Below are 26,873 nucleotides of genomic sequence, written 5' to 3' on the forward strand. Positions count from 1 at the left end.
GAATGTGATATTCTGCCAGTATGAGAAAATATACAATATAAGTGGAGTTAGCAAAAGGTTTAATTTCCATAAAATAGTTGAAAAAAAACCAAACAGGGAGTTTGTAATTTATTTTCATAGGTACTTTGAACCGATTCTGCAGTCAGCATAAAAAGGCATCATAAAATTCTGTTTAAAAGGATGTGCTTTTTATAGTTTACATTACCATGAAAAAGGTGTTTTCTTTCTTTTTCATTTGTACTTCATTTCCATTTCACCTCTGAATGAAGGTGTTTGCAGTGACTTCACTGGCTATGGTTCCTAAAGTCTTCTAGGCTTCAGTTCTGCTATTCAAGGAATTAACCAGAGTTTTATTCAGGTGTCCTCAACTGAAACAGAAGGTATGCATCATAGTAGCACTGGGCAGGTTTGTTAATTTAAGCAGGTTAGGCATTTCTTTCAGTGGCACCATAGATGAAGCAGCTCGTCCTTTTCTCCCTTTTTTTGTTTAGTTCACCACACAGCCCAATAAAGAGCACCCCCAAAAGATTATTTCTGTATCATGGAATCTGCCAACAGTCAAAGAAAAGTAAGAAGGTCTAATGCTGGGACTGATATTAGTAATCATAGCGCAAAGAGACAATAAATGCAATATTATTTTTGGTAAATATATGGTAACAATAAACCTATGTTAAGTATTGTTAGCCCATTAGACCCAAAGTGTCATATTTTGCTTTTTTTTTACATGCACTTTATTTTTAAATGTCATAGTCAAGTATTTGATGAAAAATATGCCTAAATATACTGTTCTATTACTTATGTGTATGTACAGCTTTGAGATCTGAAGCATAGTTTAGAATAGACAACGGAAGAGGAATGGATGTTGTAGCATAGGCTTCATGGTTTTCATAAACCTATTTGTCAAAGAGAAAAAGAATCACAGAATCACAGAAATTCTAGGTTGGAAGAGACCTTTAAGATCAAGTCCAACCCATGTTCTAACACCTCAACTAGATCATGGCACCAAGTGCCACATCCAGTCTTTTTTTAAACTCTTCGAGTGATGGTGACTCTACCACCTCCCTGGGTAGATGATTCCAGTGTTTGACCACTCTTTCTGTAAAATACTTCCTCCTTAATTCTAGCCTGTATCTCCCTTGGCGCAGCTTGAGACTGTGTCCTCTTGTTCTGTGTGTCCTCTCTTCTTATCAACCATGTCTATGTATGAGAATGTATTGTGGTTAACAGAGAAGTATCCTGTGAGGCAGAAGTAAACAGTCATTACAATCTTATATTTAAAACGTGTCAGAGTAGAAGCTGTGATGAATAATAAATAAAGTAATGTTCCTGTGTGAACAGCGTTATGAACAGCCCAGTCATTTAATTAAGTGTTTGCTTTGATTGTGTAATGAATATCAGATCTGCTGTATGGGTGTATTCTGTTGAATATATCATGGGTCTAGGGTGGTGAAGCTTAGGGGAGTTTCCACTTTGCATTTCTAAGTTGAAGCATGTCTATGTTATTGAAAGTAGATATTTTCATCTTTAGTGTAAAAGTATTCATTGAAGTGATATTCAGTTGTAATTTTTATTATTCTTCAGCTTCTGCTGTTCCAGCATGAAGGGTTTACATGCTGTTCTTTATAATTACACAAAACAAAAAATTCAGAGAAAAATTCACGTTTTCATCTACAAAAAATGCTAAAAAAGATCTTAGTAATCAAATGCACTGCAGGTGAAAAACAAATACAATTGCATTTGAATAGACTACAATAGAGTTGTACTGCCAAGACAACAGGAAGTAACTGGAAAAACATGTCATAGTACTAATAAAAGACTTGGTAATTTATGTAGAATACACCCTTCTGCCATCTTTGCAAAGATCTATACTAAAACTGACAGTAGGTAGCAAGATAAAACTTTCTCTCACATACATTCCCTGAAATAAAATCCTATTTTGATTTCATAGGCTTTGGAACCAGTGAATGATACTACATATTCCTGGGGTGGGGTGGAGGGAATTTTATCCAACTATAATAGCAAACCAAAGAATATTTTCTTTAACAACATGTTGATTTGTAGAAATCCTTTTGTCTTTTTTTTTTCTCTGGGACAATATGTAGCGAAGGCATATAGTGTACGCTGCATGTAAATTGATTAAGAAGAAATCCACCTACTTAAAAACATATATTATTTTAAAGGTTATGTTGGAAGTTTTCTTAACAGGCAGGGTTGTCTATGAACATCCAGGGTTCACCTGATTCTCTCCAAAATGCTTTATTTTGACCTACCCAAGAGAGACAGAATCCTCTTGACGCCCTCATGGGTATAAATCAGAGGCAGGTTCTGGAGAAGGGGGGGATTAAGGCACATGTGTCTTGGCAGTGTAGCATGTAACAGATCTTTAATCAACATCCACTTTTTACTCTTCAGAGAAGCATATACGGGGCACCTGTCTGCCCTGAGATGTGTCAAAATGACATCTGATCACCTTGACTTGTTCAGATTATGGTATCTTGGGACCAGAAGCATACATTCCTTTGCCTGTCTCCAGAACAGAAACATATTTTCATTGAATAATAAAAGAGGTAATAGAAGTAGAAGCTTTTTTTTTTTTTGCAAGAATATCTCATTAATTTCTATTATGTATATAGAGAGGAACATTAATGTGATTTGGTGGGTAAAGCAAATAAACTTTTGCTTAAATCATTAATTTGGTTTTATGAAAATTTCAATACGTAATTCTATTATCATTGGAGAGAAAAATAATATGATTTTCTTGGTGTTCTGTATGAATATTCATCCGCAGATGTAGCAGACACAGAGATAAATAATTTTAAATTGGAACAGGACAAATGTATTAATGCACTTTTAAAGAATTCTATGTTTTTAATGTTATGTATCCATTCTAAGGTGGCTGATCTCCATATTTCTATTGCAGGATATTTCTGCTTTATGATGCCACATTTTGGGGATATGATGTAATGCAAGTTTCATATATGTATTTTCATAATGACGGGTTTGAAAGAAAGTGTATCTGTTCACTTAGGCTTCATTTATAAAATCCATAAGCATGATGACTTTAGGCATATAGTTTGAAGCTGAAGAGAGGATAGAGCTGGCTCTTAGGCTAAATATTTGCTGTGCAGGCCAATGGTTCACTGAAGCCAACTATAAATGGATGTGTTTAAAGAAAAATTAAATCAGACCATTACTCAAATTCAAGTTGGCTATATATTTCCACAAAATATTAAAGAATAAGGTAAAAGGAGGAGCCATTAGAAATTCTTTGGATTAATGCTTAGTGCCTGTGGGCCACTGATGAAATGGTTTCCAATATGTGTAAAAAATACAGTCAGAAGATAACTCAGTATTTCATTCATTTACTAATAATAGAACTACGTTACTAATCAAAACAAGTGTGTTGAGGAAAATTTAACTGAAGACAGCTTCAATGAAGCCATTGCTTTCCAAGTTCAGATTATTTTTTAACATTTAACCAAAGCAAAACCTTTTTCAAGATCAAGCCATGGTCGATCAAATAGATTGAATGCCACCGGCTGTCTGTTAACATTATCCTTCAATAGTCACTGCAGTGAAGCTTCTACAACTCTTTTCTTATGAGAAATAAATCTAATAGGAAACAAATCACAACTTGCAGTAAATTACTTGACCTCTCTAAGAGTTCCTATATTTGTTACCTTTTTGCTATTTGTTTCTTAAAGATAATTAGAAATAGGTGATCTTCCGCTTGGTCTTCTCTGGGAAGGTTGATGTCAATAGAGTATGTGCTGTGTAGTAAAATTGTGTTTCATGATTAAATTTATATATGCTCATAATTTCAGTAATTTAGGACAAAGCTAAGACGTATTTTACTGTTTACTTGATTGGCATTAATGTCAGAAGTAAACGGGTTTAACTTCAAATTTATGTAAAACTCTGCCGAATAGTCACATAGGTGCTAGCTGTTCTTGCAGTTATCTGCAAAATAATAGTTGTTCTTCAGCTGAAAAAAAATCCAATTGTTTTTTATTAGTTTCTGGATTTAGAAGAGTTAAACATCACAAAGAATTGGCTTCTTTTAGAACGATGAGCAAGATAATTTACAGACCTTAATAAATATTTAGGTCTCTATTTAAATTTGTCATAAAAATACTCAAGTAAATAAGCAGAATAAATGGTGTTGCATAAATTAGATGCTAAAGTTCTTCCATGTTCAGTCATTAAAATGACACTGATGGATTATATGCATATATATGCATATGCAGACATTTTTAATGCTATGCATGTTTTTATTACTTGATCTGATATTTTATTCTATTCAAAACTCTTGCTATTTACTCAACTTGAAACACTCACTACCAACATGGATAAGTATTTTTATGTCATTTGGTATTTTATTTTTAATTAGCAAAATCTATCTATTTCCCCATGTAGTTTTAGTTAAGTACTATCTGTGAAAGTTCAGAAAATCTTAGCTTTTAATAGATCTTGAACAGCATTTGTGCTGTGGGAAATTAAAAGTCAAGTTACTCGCACCTGGAGCAAAAGCAAAAAACCACGTTAGGAGTGACCAGGGCATTAATGACTAGATTTTCTCATGTCCACAATGTTTGGCTTTGACTACAACAATGCTGTGAAACTGCAAAATAATTTTTTTTAGTTTCCTAGCATCAAAAATCCTTCTTCTGATAAATATTTTATTGACACTGATCATATGAAAGAAGATCATTTATCTAAATTCTTGAGTAACAATACTTATTATCACATGAATTTTGATCCTGTGTCTGCCATTTATGTGATAGGTAACTGGTGGGTCACTGCATTGTTCTCTTCTCTTTCTCTTCCTTGTGTTCTATTTTTTCTAGTTTAAGAATAAATGTCCCTTAACAATTAGTTAGTGATTATTGATTTGAGATCTTTGCTAGAATCCTTCAGAGCTGCAGTATTATGAACTCCATCAGAAATACATCTTTAAATCTCTAGCATAGAAAATTTCATCTTTTTAAAAAGAATTTTCAAGCAGGAAGATTTTATAAAATGTAAAAAATTAAAGGAAGTTTTTTTCATTTCATACTATCTTTTTTATAATCTGCTTAGTGGTATGTCTTATTCCTTTTTTGAGTCCTCACTCAAGGAGACAGAGGCTAAAGATGCTTGCAACTGTTGGCTCACCTTTTGCTTCTAAAAAGCAATGTATTTTGTATTCTGTTTTAGCAATAAGACTACACAGCAAAGACAAATTCTTACTAATTCTGAGGCAGATACAGATTTCCAGATAAAAACAAAGGATATTATGTTGCATCTTCATCAGATTCGAAGGAGTGTTGTCACATAGGAGAGTCTCCTGCAATTCATGTTCAGCAGTTTTTCATGTGCTAGCCAGCAGCTCAGACGTGGGCTTCATCATCATCCATTACCTATACCAAGACATACAAACCAATTATTTACACCGGGTGAGATGGAATGATTCTCATCACAGGTGTACTCCACACAAGAATAAAATCTCATAATTGCAATACTTTACCTAAAAGTACATTAATTGCAATTTAACAATCTGCATTTTATGAAGCAGTAAGAATGGCTGCTAAGTGAAGGTAAGGTAGGAGCAAGTCGTGACAGAAGGATGCCTGTAAGGTCAAGGGCAGAGCTCTACAACATCCAAATGCAGAGCAAAGCAGGACTGGTGACAATTTAGTACCAATCAGTTCTATAGAGACAGAGTAGATCCAATGTCAAGCCTCAAAATAGTTCAGCTGTCTGTGTCAATTCAGGCTGACAGAGCACATGATCAGGCACATCTTCAATATAGCTCAGGCAAGTCCCAAGGATAATGGTCTGAGCTGGAGAGCAGCTCCTGCAGTGAGTAAGCACATCCTGCCCCTTTCACACATAACAATTTCTGAGCAGCAAGAGTCCAGCGTAGAGTGCTGCCCTGTATCAGAGATGTCTTGATGAATACACAATTTAACTGCCTAAAATATTCCTGACAATTGGCTTTCCTAATCCCAGACTCTTTTTGCTGGGGTTTTAAACAGAACTGTCTTGTCAAAATTAAGAAGAACTCAGGCAAAATAGTACTTAATTAGACAGGTAGCTATCTAAAAAATATTTTAAATTGTGTATTTCACAGCCAAGCCTCACATCTCGTATGTGGCTTTCCCAAGAATCTCAGTAATCTTGTTTTTCCAATTAAAGCTTTGTACATGATCTGTAAATGAAGGGAAGACAGAAGAGAGAGAGAGAATGATGAAGATAATGAAATAAATTCAAGCAATTGTGACAGCATATCTAAAATTTGTGTGCAATGAATATTTAGGTAATATTGACTTCAGTGAAAAGCAAACCCATTTTGTAATCTCCAAGTAGGAACCTACATCTATTTTTCTCTCTGTTCTCTTTAATCATGGATCAAAATATTTAATCTAAAATACACCCAGGGTGCTTCTTTCTAATTGTTAAATCATTTCAGTAAAATCTGTTGGTAGAAACAGAGGTTTAGAATCTCGAGCTCCTTGGAAATATGCTTGTTATTTTTATCCATAGCTGACGTGCTAGGGAAGAAGAGCAATTTTGTTTACTCCCAGGTGGTTTAAATTTGATTTGAACTCATAGTTGAGTTTAAGCTGATGAACAGGTTTTTATTGAACATGAATAAATTGAGAAATTCAGATTAGTCAGCCACTTTTTTGTCATAATTTAAATTCCAAAGAAGATGCATTTAGCAAAAATAGAGCAGAAAGGTGTGTGCAATTGATGAATTGTACCTGATGACTAGCTGACTTAATAAAATCCTTAATGAATTTACTGCTGTTCTAGGTATTTTCAGTATTGGTATTCTTATGAAAAAGAATTTGTACAAAACAAAGTGAGAGTAACTGTTATAAAATATGAAAATGAATGCATGAACAAACCCATATGCAGACCAATATACCAATATGCAATACCTTCCTGTGAACATAGACAGCAGCTTTTCCTCACAGGGTATCTTGTAACAAATGTTATGTTCATGTATAAAAAAAGAAAAATCTCAACTGACTAGCTGTCTTTTGATAGCTAATATGGCCTTTTGAGCACCTTGTCAGCATTCAGTTCAACCTCAAAGTCTGAAAACCTTTCTTACAAAAAGAAGGAAAGAACAATTCCTTTAGGACTCAAGTAGAATTACCTAAGCCTAAAAAAATATGCGGATGACTGTCTGTTAATTTCTAAGACAAGTCAAAATTAAAGTTAATAAAAAGTTTCAGTTATGTTCTTTTATTCATGACAAAATGCTGTGTTATTCTATTTCTGAAGAAACATTTTTGCGTAGATTTTTAATATATGTGTACAGATGTAAACTTGCATATATATAAATATGTATGTATGTTTATGCTCATTTGGAAATACTTTGAGATCAAAAGATAACAATGGCTACATAGTATTACTTTAATCTGCTTAGGTGCCTACATAGCAGTGGCATTTCCCTCATAAGAGTGACATAGCGTATGATTCTGCTGTTTAAACTGGCAGGCAGCTAAATACTACACAGTTGCTCATTCACTACCCCCTTGCTCCCAGTGGGACAGGGGAACAGCGTTGTTTAAAAAAAAAAAAAAATTGCAGACTGAGATCAAGACAGTTTAAAAGGACAGAAAAGGAAGGGAAAATTCCAACAATACCAGTGATAAGAGAAAGAATGATAATAATAACAAGAAGAACAGAAACAACAATAATCAAAACAAAGGGTGCATAGAGCAGTTGCTCACCACCTGTGCTGATGGATGCCCAGCCAATTCCTCAGCAGCCCCCCCACCAACTTCTCCCATAGTTTGTATGCTGAGCATGACACTACATGCTGTGTAATATCCTTGTGGTGTAATGGGATCATCTGTCCTGGTCTTGTCTCCTCCTAGCTTTTTTGTGTTCTCCCAGTCTCTTTGCTGATGGGCTGGTGTGAGTAGCTGGAAAGTCCTTGTCTTATAAGAACAAGGTAAGCATTATTTGTCAGCAGCTCAAACACCAGTGCATTATCAACATTATTCTCATCCTAAATCTGAAATGCAGCACCATACCAGCTACTAGGAAGAAAGTTAAATCTATCCACGCTAACACAGGAAAGACTCCCTTCACATTAGGGGAAAGGGGTTAGATGCCAAAAGTTTGGCTTTTGGAGAATTGGTGGTGGACGGTTACACTGAGTCCTGTGAAAACAGACTAAGATGTCACTATCTTGGTTCATTAAAGGATGCAGAGATGAGATAGATTTTTATGTGTGTGTGTGTGTTTTTCTCTGTTCAATATAAGAAAAATTCTCTGTACAGAAAAAAAATTATTCTTAAAAAAATAGCTTAATAATTTCCAAATTTCATAGGGCAGCAACCTTTCAGTTGAGGGTATTTTCTTATGTAGATTTCCTTAAATAAATGTTTATATTAAATTCTTATAAACATTGAGAACCTTGGTAATTGATAATTGCCTATTTTATATTATCAGAGTGGTCGACTGTTCATGTGTTATTCACTTTTATAATTTCATTATTTTATATATGGAAATATTTCCCAGAAGTTGGATGAATCTTGAAATAAGATGACAAAAGTCTGCAAAGCATTCACAGGAGCTTTGTAAACCCAAGAGATAAGTGTGGCCCTCCAATAAATTATACCATCTGTTTTCTATTTAGTTAATGCATTTATAAGTTCTGCTGAATTCTTATTATTTGGCAGTAAGTAATAAATTATTACAACATTTAATTGAAAAAAACACTTGGGTTTATGCATTCATTTAGGAGACTAATCTTTCAACCTCTGACTGCATAGCTAGCCAGCATGATAGGCAAATTTTTGTATGCAAGGATTACATGCAAATTGATTTATTTACATCCATAGTCCACTAATCTGTTTATAAAGTTGTTAATGCATCATAATAAAGTGATAAATTTATACCTTTAAGCTAAAGGTTCTAAAGTTGACAATGTGTCAGCTCTATTTCTAAGTACACTTGCTTTGTCTTCTGTGTTTCTCATAAACAGAGTGGTACATCTATTTAGATCATGGACCCAAAATGGACAGAATTCATGTGGGGCATTATTTGCTGATATGATAATGTGCTTTTGAAAATATTATTGTAAATGAAAACACAAATTTGAAAAGAGGTAGAATTAATCTACAGGTTTGTATAACTCTTTTAAGGCAAGTTTGGATTAGTTTACTGTTATCAACTAATAAAAGCAAGTTGGTGCAGTGGCACTCCTTGCAAGCTGTCTGACTAAAGATTCACTTGAGAAAGGTGTGATTGGAACTCAAATAATAACCAAACACTTCTTCATAGTTCTGTTTTGTGCTCCTAGACACAGGAAAAAACAGACACACTTTGAGTGGGTTGGCCTTGGCTGAATGTCACGTGTCCACCAAGCTACTCTAACATTCCACTCCTCAATTAGATGGAGGAGAAAATACTGTCAAAGGCTCATGGGTCGAGATAAGGACTGGCAGAGATTGCTCATCAATTACTGTCACAGGCAAAATAAACTATGGTTTGGGGAATTGATTTAGTTTATTGCCAATCAAGTTAGAGTAGGATGATGAGAAATCAACCCAAATCTTGAAAACACCTTCCCAGACTTAACTGAGCTCCCAATTTCTCTCCCTCTTTGTTTTGAGTGACAAAGTAGGACGGGCAATGGAGGTGAGCACCAGTTCATCACACATTGTTTCCGTTGCTCATTTCTCATCAGTAGGAGAATTCCTCAGACTCTCCTCTTTCTCCAGTGTAGTGTATCTCCCACAGGAGACACTTCTCCATGATCTTTCTGAGTATGGGTCTCTCCCACAGACTGCAGTTTTTCACTAGCTGTTCCACCCTGAGTGCATTGCACAGGACAGAGTCTATCAGGAACAGGCTGCTCCGTGGGTCAGTGCACAGACTTGTGATAAGGCTAGAGGGGACCCGCACTCTGTGGGACAGTGTGGGTCCCCTAGAGCATTATCATAAGTCCTGCCAGAAAACCTGCTCCAGTGTTGATTTCCCCCTCCATGGGGCAACAGGTCTTGCCACGAGCTATCAAATAGTTTTAAAAAATTCTTCATCGGCATTTAAATCTGCAAGGCATTCTGCAGGACACTCAGCTAGTTGGGAAAATTTGAGACAAAATAATGAACCACATAGAGCGTGATGGAAAAATAATAGCTTATACAACATTTCAAAAAATGATTGGATATTGACAGAACTGAATGATATTTGCAATGTCGGTTTCAGGAAGATCAAGATACTCTAATTCTATGCACAGTCTTCCAAGAGTTTTGAGATACTTCCTTGAGATGGTAGAGCCCAAGTCATTCCTTATGCTTACAGCCTTTCTTCTGTAACTACCCAGATTTCAGATCATTTGCTGAAACAACACAGATTATGCTAGGTGCTCTCTTCCCAGAACACAACTTCTCCTCAAGGATTTAGAAAATTTTTCCTTTATTCTCTAGATTGTTTTGGCAGGTGATATTCTTCTCTGCATCCTAAGGAATCCAAGTCTGCCATGTTGATTGCCAGGTTAAACTGATAATTAGGTAATTGCAGTTAGATGAGATCAAATTAGTTACTTGATTTGAATGTAATGAGTGAGAATAGAACTGATAAAAATGGCTTTGTTCTTTGACATAGACCACAAACAATCTTAAGATTGACTTGACTGATATGAATAAAGGAGATGGCAAATGTGATAAAGACAAAGATTATTTCATATATTGGGATCTAAGAACCTGGCTTTGTTCAGTCCACGTAACTGCAGTCCAAAGCAATCCTTTCACTGAGACATATCCTGTAGTAATTTTCTATGCTTTCTTTTATGCTTCATCTATTATATTTCAAAACAATGCATTGCTTGAAAACATTTCCACAGCACACAGGAAATAGAAGTGATTGATTTGTATTGTGATAAAATTAGCACTTGCACACAGCATTGTTTCCTGTAGAAGTGTATCATCACATTTTACATCACATTTTCTCTCTGGATATACACTGGATATATTCTATCTCATAAAGCAGACATCAACAGTCTCTTTCCCCTGGTGCAGTTAACTCCACGGGAGTTAACATATTTGTACACAAAAAAACCTTATCTCTATTTTGTATCAAAAGTACAAAACACAGTAAGAGAGTTATTTCTCCCTCCCTTAAAAAAAAAAAAATCTGGGAAACACAAAGAGCACAAAGAATTTTCAAGGATTCCTATGAAGGCTGGATACCTAGCTCCCTCTAAAGTCTCACAGACAACTTCGAAAAAATCAGGTATATATATTTTTTTTTTCCATCTTACAAATGGTTTTAATAATTTATACAAGGCCTGTCAAATTCTTCATTCCTTAATTACCTCGTTTTAGCATTTCACCAAAAGGCAGCTTTTAAGTTTTGTTGGTGTTACTGTGGCATGTGCCAAAACAACTGCATTTCTTGATGATGTGAGCCACTCCTTTTTCTTGCTTTTTTCAGTACAATTAACACGACTGATGCCCTATACCATGAAAATAATTATTTTCAAATTTCACAATCTCTTTCAAATGAAATGTGTCGGTTTTCACATTATTGCATCAATGCTATTGCCAAAAAAATGGACAATAGAGGGTCTTCACCAGAGGCAGTTGAAGAAGCATTTTTATTCAAATTTTTTTTGCTTTTTTTTAAATTTGCTGGCTGCCCATTAGGCCAATATGCAGTTTAACCAGCAAACTACATTGATAACATGGATTAAGAGGAATGTAAGAAACAAAATAATAAACAGGTTGCCTTACTCTGTTATTTCATTCTTTAGTTAGATTTTTGTGTGAGTCACTCTTTACATAAAGAGGCTTTTAATATGACTGCTTTTACTTTGTGATGTTCAGGTTCACTGCAAACTGTTCATCTGCTTACAAGTGTATCTAAGTTTGTTTGGTTGGTTTTTTTTAACTTTTAAGGGTTTTAAACCAAGAAATGTAATTTTGTTTTGCTGAAAAAAATATACATCTGAATAAAACATCTCATGATTCATTTTCCTATTTTGTGTGAACACAAGTATAAAAATACAATGAAATATTTTGGTTTGAAACAAAACTGAATTATTTCTTTACTTAAGTATAAACTTACTTTCCATTACTTTTTTTCCCCTTTAGTAGTGAAAACACTCAAAATATTTTGTGTTTATTAAAAATCTTTACTGAGCTGAAATAATACTCTAATTTTTTGATTTCATGGAAAAAGTTAAAATAAATCAAAAAATCTTATCTTTTGGAAATTCTACTATGAATCTTCATCAAGGAACTTAATGCTATAACTTATCTTTCTATTCATTTTAGGCTTTTATGTATTTGGAATATGCATATGTTACATCATCTTAAGATCAAATATATTTAGTGGGTGTGTCCAAAAAGTTATTCAGATTTTACATCATTAAGATCAACAGTAATAAACTAGTTGTAACAGTAGGGGTTTATTTTTGTTTCAGTAAATACTGATGATGAAAAGAATAAAGACTGTGTATACATACCTAATAACAGGTCTGCTTTCCAAAGCAAATCTCCTGATCAGTTTAGCTTGCTTTTAATTCAGGCGCACTAGAAAGCACGAACTAGATTCTTTTCATATGATGCAAAGATGGAAAACTTCACAGTACCAGAATTGTACTTAATCCCAAGTGGCAATGGACGAACAAAATATCTGAAATGCGTCTTCTATGAATTCCAGACCTTCAGCACCAAGTGTTTCTCTCTACAGATCAGAGCTGGTTGACATAGTTGTTAGTGTAGATGTGCTCTCAGTGGTCCAGTGTTAGCATGGACCAGTAATGTAGGCAACTAAACACTGCCAGCCTGCCAGTATACAGAAAGCTGAGGAGATGTTGTCATTGAGGGCCAAAAAACGTAAGAACTAAACAGCAAATCCTTTGTTTCCCCTGTGGGGTGGTTCTACTGAGAACCACTGAGAATGTTCTCGGTGGACTTGTCCCACTGTTGTGCAAACAGGTTTATGTTAAATGAAGTGAACAATGATTTATGCTTCTCCTGCGAGTAATCCAGGCAGCCAGTTTATTAATCCAGACCTCTTACGTAGGTAATGGAGAGAGACTTTTTGAGAAATAAAGTCTTTTCAGTCGCCCTCCAAAGTGTCCACTGAGGACATAAAGACCCATATTTTACTATATATATATATTGGGAACTTTCATGTATCTGTACAATTGACTAACCCCAGCAAGGTGAGTGGTACAAAAGCCTTTTAATGGAGAATAATGCCTTCAAATATGCAATTTTAGGTACCTTACTGTGTCAATATTATGCCTTTTGTTTATTTTTTTAAAGCAGTAGTTAAGACTTTGTTACATTATTTTAAAAAAGTAGGACAGAATATAAAATCTTAATAATCTTATTCCTGTAATGATTGGAGGTAGTACAGGTAATGATTCATGATTTTTCTTGCCAAATTTCTCAGTGTGAAGAGAAGGGAAACTAGTAGGAAGGATAAATTAGAAAAAAGAGAAAGTGCTTGTCTTAGACTAATTGAAAGGAGAAAGTGTAATGACAGTAAATAGGCCTTATTTTCTAGAAACAAATATGGCTGTTTATTTTTTTTTTCCTGTAAAGCAGCATATTTAACCAAAAACTTTCTATTTGTGTTTTCCTGATTTTATTTTTTAAATATTGTGGCATATGAAATGTGACATATTTGCAACATGATAATATTACCAATGTGAAGTAAAATGTGAATTGTAAGAGTTATCTAGAATAAGTTCAGAATATAGTTTTCTCTTACTAGTTCATTTAGACATTGATGGAGAAAGGCCTAAAGCTACATTAGAAATGCCTAAATCCCACTAAAAAAATTGGTAATAGTGGTTCTACTCCTGCTTATTCTTTCTCTGTTTGACAGTTCATGCATGTTTAGCATGGTGTGCTGGCACAACATGCTAAACATCCATGAAATGTGATGTCATGTGATGTCCAGAAATGCTGGATATCTAAAGGAAATGGCGTTGTGAGCCCCTACAATAGAAGAGTGTAAAGGTGGCATCTATTTACTTATGCTACCATATGTTTTTAACACACATTAATATTTATAATGCTAAGATTCTATCTCTGAGGCCATATATTTTGAAGCAGGAAGGATTTTTTTCAAACTTCTTTTTATACCATGGATAGCTGTATTTATACTTTGTTCTTTGACGAAGTTTCTTCTCCATTTGTTGCTTTTTAAATTATGTAAGGAAAGAGGGATAAAGACAGGTACTATTAGATTTCATATTCACACCTAATGTATAATGCAAATCAAACATGTAATTGCTATATAAAGTTTTCAGTATATCTCAGAATACTAACTCATTGCTTGGGAAGTCCATTATGTATAGGAAAAAGCCTCTGGAATATTCTACATTATTTTCAACACCTTATTTTTCTCTTTCTGTCTGTAGAAACTGATCTTTAGGGATAAAATATTAGGTCTGCTAGAGGCCGTGTCAGAAATGACCTTCTGAAATGTAAACTTCAGAAATGCAAACTTCAATGGACTGAGAATTTTTCATTTTTATTTAGTGTTTCATTCTGTATGTGTTCATATGAGTATGAACCAATCGAAGGATCATGGGCACTGCTAATTTACTACAGCTGTGAGGTGATAGTCTTGTTTTACCAGCAGGACAGGTGCAACATGATCAAGATCAGACAGTGCTTTCTGGCACAGGTACAAAAAAAACCTAGGAATCATCCATGTACTGTGAAGTACAAAAAAACCCTAGGAATCATCCATGTACTGTGAATTTAGCTGATGTTTTTTAGATATTCACCTAAGAACAGAAGATGTATAAGCTATGGAGTTCAGTTTTAGTATTTAAATGTCATTAAATGTAGTCCCATAGCAGTTTGTTGTGAATGCTTTTGCTGTTCTTTTCAGCAAAGGAATGTGAGAGAGTGTTTGCCCATAGATCATTCCTAATAGGTGAAAAAAAATTCAACTCACACAAAATAAATGCTGATTCATTGCAAAGAAATATAATACAATGTAATCTTGTTTATTGTATGTTTATAATTAATCAAGCTTTAAGCTTGCAATCATATTAATGCAATTTAATAGTGTATAATAATTTATGAATAAAACAAGCGACATTACAGGACTGTAGCAATGAGTTTCTATGTCAAGAAAAGCCTTTACATATTAGTAGGGGTTTTGCTTATGAAAAAACTCCCATGTACTTCATCAAGCATACTTGTGCTCCACCAGTTCACCTTGATTCAGAATTTTATGCTTTCCTACAGTAGCTAAAAAATTACAAACAAGAGCAAACAAGAGCACAGATATCCAAACTTTAGAAACAATAGAATTGCAGTGACTTTCTTCCTTCCCTGCTAAGCACTATGCATGGGATACACTTCAGGATCTTCACAGCCACAGTGTTAATCTAATTCAAGAATGTAAGAATGTAAAATTCTTGTTGCAGACATAACAATAATGCAATTTTGTAATAGAAAAAAAAATGCTGGTAACACTTTGCAATAAGTGGCTAATTGTAGCTTCCTTGATGCCTATTGCAATAATATTATTTCTGATAAAATCATTTGACATTTCCATTTGGTATGGAAAATATAGAACAGCTTATAAGTCACATTTTCATTATTATATTGCTTATTGGACATATTTTAAAATTTGAGGAGAAGTTGTTTGCTGACTGAAGAAAAAAGACATTGTTCATACAAACTGTGCACCATGTTATTAAATAAAACAAATAATTTCTATTATGACTTGAATAAGCAGTGCTAAAATCAGTAGGAAGAAAATGACAATGACAGTATTCGTTAACAGCAAGATTTCATGTACTGTACACTGACTGAGTCATAATGGTGGGACATAGAACTGATGTGTTTCAGAATAATAGCATGTTATCCTAAAAATATAATATGTTTAGTTTTTCTTGATTAATAACTCTACTGTTTTGATATGCACATATGCATTATTTGGGTTATGGCTATCATTGTGTCAGAGATTATTAACATAGTTAAAGGAAAAAGAAACAGGTATCTTGAAGATAGAGAATATGAGCATTGACATAATATTAAATAGAAATAAGTCTAGACAAATTTTTAAGAGCTCCAGAAATTGTTAAAAGACTTTAGAAGAATGATATGTGAATATTGAGTAAGAACAAAAATATAATTGGCCTACTCACACAAGTAGTTCTGCTGAAATCAATAGGATTATTCATGTAAACCAGGCCAATTACCCTTGTCCTTATTAGATTGACATTGGACTACAGAACTATTTTAAAGGTTCCCAGAACAGCAAAATCCTTTTGCACAGTAATTTGAGCTTAATTTTTCTGGCATGCAGAACAGTAATTCTTTGTTTCTGATTTAGAAACAAAACAGATGTATGTGTTTTCATCCTCCTCTCCTCCTTTATTTCCCAGTACAATTTCAGTAGAGATTACCCTGTGAATAGAACTGACTGTGGAAAGTTGCCTAACAGATGCTACAGACCTGATTTTAGTTGACTGTTTCTTATGGTTATTTCAAGATCAACCTGTTCTATGTGCTGTGAAAGTGTTCAGAGTTATGGCCCTTGGGTATGTTTAACATATCTTGTGTTGCTGCAGGTTCAGATAGATTTGATTTACTTTGCCAGCCTGCCTTCCAGTTAGTGACAGCCTTTTGCTCCTTTGGTTCTTGCAGCCAGGTGTGGAAGACCTGACTGTGACATGCACTTTCACATGAAACGCCTCACTGAAAATGCAGCACTTTGCAGCATTTTTGCTGTGAAATTATGGCCCCTCCTCTCTAAATATATATATTCCTGTTATAACTTGTGCATACAATGTGCAGTAAGGAAAAAAACATGCTAAATGCTGATAAGTGTAGTTTTTAAAAAAGGTTTTTTAACTTAAAAAAAAGAAGAAAAAGAAGAAGAAGAAGAAGAAGATGCATAGTTTTCCAGCATTATCCCTTCTATGAAAAATGGTTCAAATGAGACTAAGTTCTCTAGGGCACCAGAATACCATCCTGATAGAGTTCTGATAAAGTTTCCATTTTAATTTTGAAAAAAGAAGCATGGCATTGTATTTCCCAACTGCAACTGGCAGGACATTAGATGTTCCTAAAATCATAAATTAAGACTAGTTGGAACGATTTCAGGCAAAATAAAGACTGGCACATCTGGAACCAGCATGACCCAAAAACAAAACAAAAAAAACCAACCAAAAAAAAAAGGACAAAAAAACCCAAAAAAAACAAAAAAAAACAAAAACAACCCCAAAACCCACCCAAAATGAATAGTTTCAAATAAAAAGATAAATTTAAAAAAATTCTAAATAAGACCTATTTCTATTAAGAAAATTTAAAAACTAGAAATTAAAGAAAAAAATCCAAAACAAAAAACAAAAAACCAAAACCACAACTTTTAAATTGTGGGAAGGTAAGGGAGATCTTATGAATAGGATATTTTACTAGAGCTATTTTAAACTTCACTTCAGTATGAGGATAGATTGTTTATTATATTTCTCTTCTTTTTGGATTAAAAGTGGAATGCAAGATCTTTTTTCCTTTTTATTTTTCAAAGAACAGTGTGTGGTTTTTTAAATAACCTTTAATCCTAATTTTTTTATTGCATTGTTAACATGTTCCATAATCTCTTTTTGCATCTCCTTTGCATCTCTTTTTTCCTTCCTGTCTATATTTTGACATAGGTCAAGTGTTTTAAGTACTTATTTTCCTTTTTTATTTTTGAATTGTCTGTGTCTTCCTGAAGTCTCTTTCATCTTTGGAAAACCTACAGATTTCTCCTCTCCTTTTTAAGGGAGAGAAAGAGTGTACAGCTTTTGTATCAGAATTTTATCATCCAAATGAATATTACATTTTGTACAAGATTTGCAATGGGAATGACTATTCCTTCTCATATATTCAGACCACTTAATTTCACATTATTCACTGATTTACATCAAATCCATCCATGGCTTTTAAAGAGAAATCGAATTATTTTGGCTGATATGTTGTCTTGTAATGGTTTAGTGCCCAAAGGAAGAAGAAGGGCTAGCGATAACTCAATTCGCTGCAGTTTTCATTGAAGTTTAATTTATATTACCACCTTTTAAGGAATTTTTTATTTCTGAAATGTTAATTTTATTTGCCTTATCTTGTATAACATTATGCAAATTCTGCCTAATAAACTGACTACATATAAACATTTCCTTTCCCCTGCATCTTATAGTTCTGTCAAGGAATCCCTGTCTTGTTATATTTGTTTAAAATATTAAAAAGATTTTAACTCAGAAAAATAGTTGTTCAAATATCATTTCTCTCAGATTTTATGTCATCACCCTCTAATACAAAGTATTGGCTACACAGAAGCATATTAAGAGTAAACTGGATGACGTTTTACTCCAAGCTTTGCTAATACAATTTGAGATTCAGAGATAACTAGGACCTGTATATGCTTATGTGTAGGTATAATAAGGATTGGAACATCACACTGGTCTCTGAAAATAAGCGGGTAACAATGATGTTTAAAATTAATATCTTTGTTTAAATTTTCTGACTCCTCTGTGTTACAGGAAAATCTTAAATAGGTGTGCAGATATAAATAATATGACAATGCAAGTTCATCTTGCAGTCAACATAATCCAGGGTTCATTTCTTCTTTGCCATCCTAATCTGACTTTAAAGCAGTTCAGAAGTCTACTCTTACTCACGCATCTAATATCTGTATTAAAATTCCATTATTAAATTTAAGTTTAGACATATTTTTCATATTTATCCATAATACTATATCCACTTCTGGTTTTGTTCTAGGGTTTCCTTTTTTTTTCACTTAACATACTGTAATAATTCTACCTCTTTGGGTAGAATTATTTATATATTTATATTTGTTATAAAAAAAACTTTGGATTTTTTTTCACTTAACATGCTGTAATATTCCACATATTCATTATGATATATCTTCCCAAGTTTTTTACTTGCATTTATCTATATCTTCTATGAAAATGGATGTTAGATTTTTTACCTAGTTTTCAATTATACACTTAATTAGTTTCATTATAATAGTCATCTAAGATCCATAATGTATTTTTCTATCTTTAACTCATGAAGTGGTAGCACTGCTACAAGAACTATTGGAGACTCAAGGACAGTTAGCAATTTTCTTGAATATCTATGTCTAAGTTTTCTTTTTTTGTGATTTTAGCTTTCTTTTTCTCTTTTTATAGCTCATACTGTGAGCAATATTTAAATACAGTGGAATTTTTATGTCTTTGGGTTCTCATCTAATAGGTAATCCATTTTTGTACCATGCCTTCATAAATGTAATTAATTTTTTCATTGATTGTATTTGTGCTGTTCATTTGCTTTTGTTTTATGTTTTTTTTTAACATCATATTCAGAATTTCAAAGTGAATCAGCTCTAGGGTTATTCTTTGTATCATACTTTTGCATGTAGGCTTTGTGTTAGCTGATGAGAAATTCATCAGCACCTGATCTGAAAGTAATCACCTGCTGCTGTGACACTTCTCTAGCATCCTCCATGCCTCTGCTGTGTGTAAGCTATCTTTGACCTCAGTTGACCTTCTATGATAACAGTGATTATCTGATTGGATTTTTGCTTCAGTCACATTGTTTCCTGAAAGGCTTCATTTACTTAGTCAAATAACTTGAGCTTGCAGATGAGCAGCAGAAAGACATAATAAAATACGAAACAAGCCATAGCAATATTAAGAGCATTTAAAAGACTGTGCGAGAAATCACTAAACGATTAGCATACTTGATAAAGATACAACCTTCAGAACAATATTGTTCTATAGGAAATATATTGAAGGTACGTAAACCTTCATAAGGAACAGCTGCATTTTTTTACCTGTAGAAAGATCAGCTTGTTTCTTCTACTTAGTATGGATTTGCACATTACGGGTATGTATGTCTTTGTAAGGCCTGTGTGCGGATTTCTGAGATTTACAAGAGAGTGAACTGCTTCCAAACTTTTTTTTAAAGTGATACTGCTTTACTAATAAGCACCCCCAAACAAGCAGTTTGACCTAAGCCATATCCTTGCCACAAGCCAAAAGACAAGCTGTGAATGATCAGACTTTGAAATTACATTCAGTGAAGAATGCTTCTAGACAGACAGAAACCAAAGTCAGACCCAATTTTTTATAAAGTAAGGTAGAGAAATGTTCCTTTTCTGCTTATGAAATGTAAATGTGCAAAGGTGCTGAAAATAGCTTGAGAAAAGTGCAGATAGTAGGTCAGTACTGTTTCTTTGAATTTATATCTATTTCCATCATTAGAGTGCATCTTAAACCAGTTCCAGCTCTAAAAAATAAATGCTCAGCATTTATATATAGAAACTGCAGTCCTATCCATTTTATTTCTGTAAGTGATGTCATTAAATCAATGGTGGAAGTCGCACAAGGTAAGCACATACAGCCCTTTGTGTGTCTTTTAAAAAGATGCACATTTATCAGAGAGATTCATTATTAAAATGGGATGGTGGAGAGATAAATCAGTGCTGATTTTTAAAGGTTAGATCAGTTATATGGGTCTTCAAAGCATGTGCTGTTTTTTATCATAATTAAGAGTTCTTCTTAACAAGATAATCTTTTTTTCTGCTTTAAATGCATATTTTAATGTTGGGTCTGACTTTATGGCTCCTGTATCCTATAAAAAGAGCTCTCAGGAGGACAAGTTTTTTCCGTCATGGAAACTTTTGAGTTTTCAGGAGTTTTGCTGCATAAACAAAACTCATTGAATATCTTTGGGAGATGGAAATGTGTAGAGATTCAAATAATTCTTGTACTGACTCACGGCTCAACAGAACAGTAAATAATAATATTGACATAAGAGTCAATATTTTGGCATCTTATAAAATAAATAAGGTAAAACCATTGGTAAAATACTTCATATTGGCAGTACTGCTGAAATACAGAGTAACCTTAGGAATCCCCAGTATCTTTTCCTAGGATAATGTAATCTGTGAGAAAAACTTATATGAAAATTAAATGAACACAAATTCAAAGAAATCATAATATAATGGAAACAGGTGAAAAGTTTTAGTTTTGCTCATTTAACAAAAATAGAAAATGTCTACGTAGTTAAAACAACAGAATAATTAAATAACTAAGTAATTAATTTACAAAGTAATTAAGACAATTTCTTTCTAGGTATGAGGTAGAGGGAGTAGAGTACTAGAAAAGATGTGAATATTAATTGGAGAAAAAAATCAATATAAACAACAGGACATTGTTACTGTAGGAAGTTGGCCATGATTGGAATTTACATAGAATAAAATGAATCACAGAATCATATAGTTGTTACATTTGGAAGGGACCTCTGGAGATATCTAGTCTAACTCTGCTGCCAAACAGGATCATCTAAAGCGGGTTACACAGGAACACATCCAAGTGGGTTTTAAGTGTCTCCAGAAGAGGAGAGTGTATCCATGACCTCCCCAGACAGCCTGTCCTAGTGCCATACCACTCTCCGTGTAAAGTTCTTCCTCGTGCTGAAGTAGAACTTTGTATTTCAATTTATTGCCACTGCTAGTCTTCTGTCACTGGGCACCACTGAAAAGAGTCTGGCACCATGCCATGGTCACCTGCCTTTGAGATATTTATTAGCACTAGCGAGATCCCCTCTCAGTCTTCTCCAGCTAAAAAGGCCCAGTCTGTCCTCATAAGAAGAAAAGTTCCAGACCCCTGATCATCCTTGTGGCTCTCCACTGGACCCTCTCCAGTAGCTCCTTGTCTCCCTTGTGCTGAGGAGCCCAGAACTGGACACAGCACTCCAGGAATGGCCTCACCAGGGCTGAGTGGAGGGGGAGGATCACCTCCCTGACCTGCTGGCCACACTCTTGCCAATGCAGCCCAGGATGACATTGGCCCTCCTGGCCACAGGGGCACTGGTGGCTCATGGGCAGCTTGTGATGCACCAGGAGTCCCAGGTCCTTTTCCACAGAGCTGCTCTGTAGGAGGTCAGCCCAGGCTGTGCTGGCACTTGGGGCTGTTCCTGCCCAGGTGCAGGACCTGGCACTTGCCCTTGTTGAGCCTCACCAGGTTTCTCTCTGCCCAACCCTCCAGCTGATCAAGGTCCCATTGAATGGCAGCAGAGCTTTCAGGTGCATCAGCCACTGCCCCTGTTTGGAGTCACCAGCAAACCTGCTGAGGGTGCCTTTGATCCCTTCCTCCAGATCATTTGATCAAGTGGTAAATCTTTGATAAAGGAAACTTGGGAAAATTCTGGAACAGTATTCTAACAAAATCCAAAACCCACCTAGGTGTTACAGTGATGATTTTTTTTTTTTAATTATTCTATTTTGTGGTTGCCTTTGATTCTATGGGATCGACTTTTTGAACCAAAGATCATTGGCAGTGTAACCTATTTTGTTTCAATTCATTTTTTTCCCTCCTAATTTATTTCCCCTTTTAGATTTGATATTGTCTCAAGATGTCCAATTAATTTTTCCATTTGAAATCACAGTCATTAAGGCATATTCCTGGGCACATACATATTCCACTTCAACAAAGTTTGTAGCAAGACCCAGAAGAATAGTGACTCCTCTTGCTTTTTATGTTCAATTTTAATTTGCAATAGAGTAAAACTAATATAATTATTTATTAATAAATTCTTCAATTTGTAAATATTGACCCCTTCTTCACCTCTTAATACCAATGCTTCCTTGAATTTTATTTTTATAAACAGTTTGTTTTTATTTTCTCTTACAAAGAAAATCTCATCAACTGTAACTTTGCCTGCAGCATATATTGACAGCATATATTGGCATTGCAATCAGTTTTCAGAAGAATCCCTGAATGGTACTTTTCCTAGAGCAAACCAGTCATATATATTTGGATGATAACATAGTGGTTTTAATCCTCTGGAAGTATTTCCACAAATAGTAGTTGTGAGGTAGGCAAGGACTTCAAATGGTTATATCTAAAAATGGATTATTGCTCTAAAGCATTGTATTTTTTTATATGAAGGTGTTACACATACTCACAACTTGTCATAAATGGCTGGAAAATGTGCCAATAAGAATTTCAGATAAATCATTCTCACAGTTTTCACTTTTGTAAGTCCTTACTTAGGTACCTATTAGGGGTGAAACATGATCTCACACCCGCCTGTGGCTATTGATTCCTTTCCCATTATTGTAACTTAAACAGACAAAACTAATTCATAATTGCTATTTTGGATGCATCTGTGCATATATCATCAATAAACTAATGTATAATCTGTTAAAAAATGAAATTTTAATTCAAATACTGCTCTTGGTAGTCAAGTTGCATGCATCTGGAGTGCAATATCAAAAACCAGTCCGATCTGGGTATGAGGTACAATTTAATTTCAGGATGAAAATAAAAATGAGAAACTTCCAATTTTATCAAATTGAAAACAAAAAACAAAACCAAATTGGAATGATTGTTGGAAACTAAATTTTTTTGATTCTCAGCTTGAAGAAAAATGAATTGATTTGAGGCATCTGCACATTTCTGTAGGATTTTATTAAAACATGTTTTCTGTTTGAAGACATAAATTTTTTGTGATATTAAGAAGTATGAGGTGAATTAATACTTTAGACCTCATGCTGCAAAAGCATAACAGAATATAATTTTTCTCCACATTAGGGAAATTGTAATAGAAGGCCCCAGGATTATACTATAGAGAAGATATGGCTTGACATATTCTGGTGACATACATATTTATAAATGCAGGCAACTGCTAAACAAAAGCATCAAAATCATTGATGGCTGAGCATTATACTGAAAGTGTTAGTATTAGATATTACTAAACAGAAATGAATATCTAAGGAATTTGTTTCAGCTGTCACTAAGGAAAGCAACAGAGGCAACAAATGGGTTGAGAGATGCGAAATGAGAAATGGGAAGTAGTTTTCCATCTGTAAGTGTCTATATGCATCGGAGTTCCATATGTATGCAAGTATGGGTGGTGAAAGGAAGATATATTGCAATACGCAATTGACTTAGTGAGAGATTAGAGATTACAGACTGATTTAGTGCCTGAAATGTGGCTTGACTGCTCAAGGCATTATTGTGCTGGATTGTTACAAGGAATGAAGCTGCAGGACGTAACAGCAGAGATACTCAGTAAGTCTGAGCTTTAGAACTTTAAGATCAGCCTTTATTTTTTGATGTAGGCCTTGAAATCAATCAGACTATTTGTCAGGTGAAAATTACAGTATCTTGGATTGTGTATGGTATGTGGATTCTGGCGTTCACACTAAATAAAATATATACCTCTTTGTACAGAAATGTTACTATTTCTTACCTATTTAGTATGTGATTATTTGAATGTAAACTCATTACTGTTTAATATAGAAGTGAAAGTAGAGCTCAAGTATGTTAGCAACTGGACAGTACTTTGTGATAAATCAGACTTGCTCATTCTTCTTAATCCAAAGAAGTCATAGAATCATAGATTGTCAAGGGTTGGAAGGGTTCTTAAAATCATCAAATCCAAATCCTCCTGTCATGGTCAAAGATACCTTTCAGTAGACCAGATTGCCAAAACTCTTCAACCTGCTTTTGAGCACTGCAAGGACTGGGGCATCTCCTACTTCCCTTGGCAACCTATTTCAGTATCACATCACCCTCACATAAAAAAATTATTCTAATAGACATCATGAACATCCATGATAATGAACACATAATAAAAAGTTGTGACATTTTTCTATGGAAGTGGAATTGGCTTGAAAGCTTTCACTGCTAGTTGTCAAAATATTTTTTAAGTTCTCAAGCATTGAAAATTAGCTAACTGTCATCAGAGAAATCTGCTGCAGTAAGACCCATTATTTTAATTTCTTGCCGAAGTTCTGTTGAAAAATCAGTTAGGGAAACTGTTGTTTTATGTAAACAAAACATGGTTATAGGTGTTTCCTCTAATATGACAAGAATGACTAATATCAGAAATCTATAATTATTTAGGTATCTTTTTATCTTGAGACATTCAACCTATTATAGAAGGCAAAATTCTGGGTTTTCATTAATGGAATTATTGTTTTCTGATAGAATATGAAATAGTATAAGCTCCCTTGACAGAAGTCGAGCCAGATCTCATGCCCTGAATAATGAAAAATCATAAAAAAGGCAGAGAAGACAGGAATCCTACATAATATGTGGAATGTGATACAAGTGTCAGCTCAGGAATTATCAGGTCAGTTCACTGACAGAGCTGTCATAATCTTACAGTCATGGATTGATTAAGGCTGGAAAATACCTCTACGATTCAATCAGTCTGAATTTTCTGATCTATTTGGTATCATTCTGTTTACAGGGTTCTGAGTTATAGAAAAAGTTAATTTGATCTCCTTGTTGGGACATATGTAGTCTACATGTTTCTGCATGTTTGCTTAACTAGACATAAGTACTAAGCTGCAGCTGAACCAATAAGATTTTTCAGACCAAGCTGTGATGCACTGAGTGAGTCGCACAGTACAATTGGTTTGCAGCATGCCACCTGTTTGCTTCAGGTTAACTGGGAGCTAAATAGTCCTGGTTTGTTTTACTTTCTGTATACCATATGTTACACAGAAAACTGATTTGCAAATGGTAGCCTAAACTCCAGAATAAATATACACTTTTGCTGTTGTTCCCTAACAAGTGATAATTATCATCATTGATTTTTATAAAGTTCTGATTTTTTGTAGCCACACTTTAGGTACTGGAATGCTGTGATCAGTTTTCCCCTGAGTTTTCCCTTTTACAGGCACCAGAGACCTTACACCTTTAGTCTTTCCCCCTAGGGCAGATTCTCCAGCTGTTTGCTTATTATTGTGGTCCTCCTTTGGCGCCTCTCCAGTCTGTCTGCATCTTCCTTGAACTGTGAGAACTGAATATAGTACGTTCTAGGCGTGGTCTGAAAAGCACTGAGTGGGATGATCATGATATCTATGCTAGTAATGCCCCTGGGGATGTAGTAAAGAATTCTATTTGCCCTTTTTGACTCCTGCTCAGCTCGTTGTCCACTCTCTTCTGGCAAGGCTTCTCCCCAGACACACACTTTTTAGTGTGGACTGGGCTCCTGGTAATGTCATGCCAGGACTTTGCATTTGGCTTTGTTAAGATTCAATTTTGAATTTTGCACAGTTATTGACAGCTTCCTCTTTCGACCTGTCCAGGCTTTCTTTTCAAGATTGTTGTCCGTTCTGACAAGTTCATGTGACCATGCAGTTCATTGCCACTAGCTCTCAAGTCTTAATCACTCTGATACTTGCTTGTTAAATTCTAGAAAATGTCTGAACTATTTGATCTAACAAGATATTAGGAAAATAAATGGGCATTTATAGAAGAGGCTTCTATCTGTTTTAGTACTTTTTTCTAAACATAAATATTGGTTCAAAATTATGTTGCCCCAATGTGTTTCTTTGTGAAACAGAACTGTGCAGACCCCTGAGTTTTCATTTATTTTTTCATGGGAATATTTACATTTGACAAAAGTTAATTAATTTCTATCTCCCTTCAGCTGTTCCTCCATTCAGTACTCAAAATATGAGACAGGAGTGTCTTATTGCTTCCAATGCATGCTCACTGCTTACTTTGCAAAAAATTCCAAAAAAATGTTGACAAGTGTTGTTATTACCTCCAATTGCCAAGAAATTTTTCCTCCTGCTGTTTATAAAACTTTGACCTTTATTCTGTAAGGTAACTCTTCTGGCCAAAGTGGACATTTCCCTCATGCATCTTGTATCTAGAGTTTAGTTTTAAAAGCTCCTGTGTAATGAGGGTTAACTAGTGTATATTTTACTAATAAAGTTTTCATTCCACAAAATTAATTAGGAATATAATCTCTGTTATACAAATAACATTGCTGTGTGACTCATGGGAAGCAGACAGAAAAGTTGGAGTCAAATTTATTAAAAAATTTGTAACAAACTAATCTGTAAATTTGTCACACTACTAATATGTT

Source organism: Ammospiza nelsoni, chromosome Z (genome assembly GCF_027579445.1).
Source record: "Ammospiza nelsoni isolate bAmmNel1 chromosome Z, bAmmNel1.pri, whole genome shotgun sequence".
NCBI classification, from domain to species: domain Eukaryota; kingdom Metazoa; phylum Chordata; class Aves; order Passeriformes; family Passerellidae; genus Ammospiza; species Ammospiza nelsoni.